The following is a 4,949-nucleotide window of genomic DNA, read 5'->3' as shown; positions in this document are numbered from 1 at the left end:
AAAAAAAAAAAAATTAAGGAACAGATAAGAGTGCCGTAATAAGTTGACCTGCATGTTGGTTTATTTCTATGTCAGAAGGGACATAAAACCTACAAAAAACAAAACAGTGACACTGCTCGACAAAGGTAGGAAACTGTTTCACCATAGGAAAGCTTTAAAGGGAAAAAAAACAGCTTGGAAAAGAGATGAAGGGCAGAAAGCGTGCAGTATAATCACATGAAGTCATGATTGGGGTGGAGGTAAGAGGGAGTAATTGCATTACAAAAGTGATGTTATTCCAGTTCCTAAATAATGCATTTTCTGATGGGTTAGTGCTGCCAGTTTTACTCTGAGGACTGTTAAGATTTGCAAGCACTGATAGGGAACACTGGAAGTTTTGGTAGAAATGGTTCAGTAAAAGGTATTTAAGCTCCTGAATATCAAATGAGAACTTTTCCATAATCCTTTCAACTGAATATTGACTAGTTGCTGTTCAGCTTCCAGGTTCAAGCTGTTAAGCACATAACTAATTCTTACATCTTTATTTGTTGAAAGCAAATTCTGCTAGTCAAGAAACACTTAGGATATAAAGCCGTTTACAGACAGGCCATGCCAACAACTGTCGTGAGAAACAGCATTTGTGGTCTCTGTTTACTGAAGAAAGCTGAGCAAGGTTTACTTCAAGTCTGATTTTCATGCAGTCAGGTTGTTCGGTGTTTTTTTTCTAGGTAATGCATATCAGCTGTCTGTTATGCTGATAAAGGCTTGCAGATATCTCAGATGTCCTGTAGTTGTCCTGTTGCAGGCCTCTGGCATTGTAAAGGAAAACCAGATAGCTACAGAAAGCTTGCTCTCTGTTCCTTTTCTAAACAACTTTTTAAACTATTCTCCTAAAGGATACCTGTGCAGTTGTTCTATCCTTATATTTATATTCCTGTCTTAGAGAGGAGACTCTGAACAAGATCCCAGTGATGAGCATTATGGACTTGATGTCAAGGAAATAGAAGAGATTTCAGAGAGAAAACTAGTGTCCTCTGTATTACGAGTATGATGAATTGCAGTTTAATTAATAAGCTAGCCTGTACAGCTCTTTGAGGCTCAGCTGCCCTGATCTTGAAAATGTCATTTCCATTAAAATCTTTTGTGAAGGTTACCATTAAAAGTAGTTTATAAAGCTAGAATGTCCTACTGTTACTCTTCATGCCTCTCCTGCAGTTATGTTATTTCACTTTCCACCTTTTTCCCTTAAGGATGAATCCCACAGGATCTACTTTTATCAGAAAGTAGAACCATTTTAGATTTTTTTCCCCCTCTTCCCTGTGCTATAAAGAGGCTTACTTATTCTATTTCTGTGGACAAAAGGTATATGGAATGCAGTTTTTTGCCTAGCAATTTGATCTTTGAATCCACAAAAATTTAATACAACTTATTTTGCAATTTATGACAATTCTGGTCATAAAAAGTCATCACAACTCTAAGTAAGCAACTCTGCTCCTAGGTGGGCTATAGAACTCAGTAGAGCAGTCATCTGTGCTGCTGGTGCATAATAGAATGCTTTGGGTTGAAAGGGACCTTTAAAGATCATCTAGTGCAACCCTCCCTGCAGTGAGCAGGGACATCTTCCACTAGATCTGGTTGCCTAGAGGCCTCTACCACTGAAACTGGGCATTTTTTGTAAAAAAATTTCTGCCTTGTATCTAGTCTAAATCTACCTTCTTTTAGTTTAAAACCATCACCCTTTGTTCTGATACAAAGGCCTTGATAAAAAGACTGCTTCTGTCTTACAGGTTCCCTTTAAGTACTGAAAGGCCACAATAAGGTCTCCCCAGAGTCTTGTCTTCTCCTGAGACTGAACAGCATGTCCTCATAGCAGAGGTGTTCTATCCCTCTGATCATTTTTGTGGCCCTCCTGTGGACCTCCTCCAACAGGTTCATGTCCTTGTGCTGAGGACTCCAGAGCTGGACACAGTACTCCATGGTGTGATCACAGAATCATTTGGTAGGAAGAGACCTTTAAGATCATCGAGTCCAACCGCTCACCGTGCACTGCCAGGGTCCCTAAACCATGTCCCTCAGTGCCACATCTACACATCTTTTAAACACTTCCAGCGATAGGGACTCCACCACTTTGAGACCCAGGAAAGCAGAATGGGAAGATCACCTCTCTCCACCTGCTGGATACAGTTGGCTTTCTGGGCTGTGAGCTCACATTGTCAGCATTTATTCAGCCTTTAATCCACTGGTACCTCCAAGTCCTCCTCTGTAGGGCTGCTCTCAATCCTTTCAAACCCCAGCCTGTATTGATAGTGAAGATTGCCCTTAGCCAGGTGCAGGACCTTCCACTTGGCCTCATGAGGTTTGCACAGGCTCACTTCTCCAGTGTGTCCAGGTCCTTCTGGAAGGCATCCCATCTGTCTGGTGAGTCAAATGCACCACTAAGCTTGGTGTCCCACTAAGCTTGGTGTCCCACTAAGCTTGGTGTCCCACTAAGCTTGGTGTTGTCTTCGAACTTGCTGAGAGTGCACCGAATCCTCTTATGTCATTGATGAAGATATTTAGCAGCACTGATCCCAGTATGGACACCTGAGGGACACTACTTGTCACAAATCTCTACCTGGACATCAAGCTGTTGACTCCTTACCCTCGGGATGTGACCATCCAAACAATTTGTTACCCACTGAACAGTCTATCCACCAAATCCATCTCTCTCCAATTTAGAGAGAAGGATGTTGTGGGGGACTGTGTCGAAGGCTTTGCAGAAGTCCAGATAGATGACACCTGTAGCTCTTTCCTTGCCCACTGATGTAGTCACTTCATCATAGAAGGCCACTAGGTTGGTCAGGCAGAACTTGCCCTCGGTAAAGCCATGCTGGCTGTCTTGAATTGCCCATGTGCCTTAGCTTGGCTTTTAGGGAGGATCCATGATTTTCCCAGGTGCAGAGGTGAGGCTGACAGGTCAGTAGTTCCTAGGGACCTTTTTTCCACCCTTTTTAAAAATGGGTGTGATGTTTCCCTTTTTCCAGTCACCAGGGACTGCTGTGACTTCTCAGCATGGATAGTGGCTTGGCAACCACATCAGCGAATTCCCTCAGCACTCTGGGATCCATCTCCTCAGGTTACATAGACTTATGTACGTTCAGGTTCCTCATGTGGTCATGAAACCAATCTTCTGTTACAGTGGGAGGGGCTTTGATCCCCTGGTCCCCATCTTGCGATCCATCAACTCAGGAGGTATGAGAAGAGAGATTGTCAGTGAAGACTGAGGCAGTAAAGTTGTTGGGTACCTCAGCTGCCGCCTTGTCTGTTGTTATCAGCTTGCCAGTCACATTCACCTTTAATGTTCCTTTTCTGGCTGACATACCTTTAGAAGCTCTTCTTACTATATTCTGTGCATGCATTGCCAGGTTCAGCTCTAGCCATGCCTTGGCCTTCTTGACCTCCTCCCTACATAACTAGGCAGTGTCCCAATACTCTTCCCAGGATATCTGTCCTTGCTTCCGCTGCACGTGCAGTTCCTTCTTGCCCTTTAGTTTGGCAAGCAGGTCTTAATTCAGCTGTGCTGGTGCCTCCCTTTCCTTGCCCAATTTCTCACATTGTGTCAAGGTTTAGAGCTGAGCTGGCTCCAGATGAATGACAGATGCTCTCTATTACTCCCTCCGCGCTTCACCTTCTTTTTCAAAGAGGGGAAAGAGCAAAGGAGCAAGGGAGAGAAAGACATGCAGATTGGAAAACTAAAACTGTTTTAAATGAGAATAATAATAATAATAAAATTAACTATGTACAAATACAATACCAATACCGAACCCAAACCCCTGATGCAACCATGCTACGGTCACCACTGATGCTGTGAGCAGATACTAGGCAAGGCCCAGGCTGGGCTCAGCAGCAGACAGAAACTGGATGCAGCAGCTGGATTCAGGGTTGTGTGGCCTGGGATCAAAGGCAGAAGAGGCAGAGTCCTCCTCAGACATTGGCCATTGAAGAAGAGAGCAAGAGGGAGCAAGACCCTCAGCTTTATACCAAATATGATACGTATGGGATGGAACACCTTGTTGGTCAGTGTAGGGTCACCTGTCCTGTCTGCTTCTCCCTGCAAGTGCAGCCTCTAACTTACTGCACCCCCAGTGTGTTACACAGGATTTAGCAGTGACCTTGGTCTGCACAGCAGCAAGTGTAAGCCTGAGCCTTTCTGCACAGCAGTGCCTGGTAGTAACTGTAAACATCGAGTGCTCTCACATCTCAAAGCAGACACTGGCTGCAAAAATGTGCTGTTAACTTCCTAAAGTGCAGTTCCTTAGAAAGGATTTAGCAGTGACCTTGGTCTGCACAGCAGCAAGTGTAAGCCTGAGCCTTTCTGCACAGCAGTGCCTGGTAGTAACTGTAAACATCGAGTGCTCTCACATCTCAAAGCAGACACAGGCTGCAAAAATGTGCTGTTAACTTCATAAAGTGCAGTTCCTTAGAAAAGACTGAACTGAAAAGTGAAATCACTGAACAGAATGAGTTCTGTTCTAACTCAAAACCAGGACACACCTGGATATCAAGAGCTGTTGTGCTCTGTGGAAAGATCCTTAAAGATCTGCCAGCTTGTTCTGCTCCGTTGTTCCTGAGGGAGCAGGGAACTAGCTTCTTCAATATTGCAACATGCTGTGTGAAAGTATGTATTTTAAATGAAATTTAATGCCTGGCTCTTTTGTAGGAATGCTTAGCAACAGATCCTAATAGGCTTTTGTATGTGAGAGCTTTCTGGAACAAGTAACTCTTCAAGTATTGTGACAGGATTAAATACTTGCTTCGTGAGTCCAGCATTATCTATGAGGTTTTAAAATCATATTCACATGTATCCTCGGATGTCTTTCAAGCTTTTTGTAGTGTTCTAGGTCAGACCTTTTAACATGTAAAAGCTGGTAGCTGTATGAGATAACACATTTTGAGACAACACATGTTTTAAAACGAGCCTTTATTTCCTG

General features: G+C 43.5%; 1 protein-coding gene across 4 annotated transcripts in view; it reads left to right on the top strand.

Moving 5' to 3' along the window:
- TRIP12 (thyroid hormone receptor interactor 12) overlaps positions 1-4,949 on the top strand; it is a 59,711-nt gene that overhangs the window by 49,859 nt on the left and 4,903 nt on the right. The gene's annotated exons all lie outside the window — the stretch shown is intronic.

This window comes from Buceros rhinoceros, unplaced genomic scaffold, assembly GCF_000710305.1.
Source record: "Buceros rhinoceros silvestris isolate BGI_N320 unplaced genomic scaffold, ASM71030v1 scaffold1486, whole genome shotgun sequence".
Classification (NCBI taxonomy): Eukaryota; Metazoa; Chordata; class Aves; order Bucerotiformes; family Bucerotidae; genus Buceros; species Buceros rhinoceros.
The sequence above is the reverse complement of the archived record's forward strand: the minus strand, read 5'-3'. Positions and strand labels throughout refer to the sequence as shown.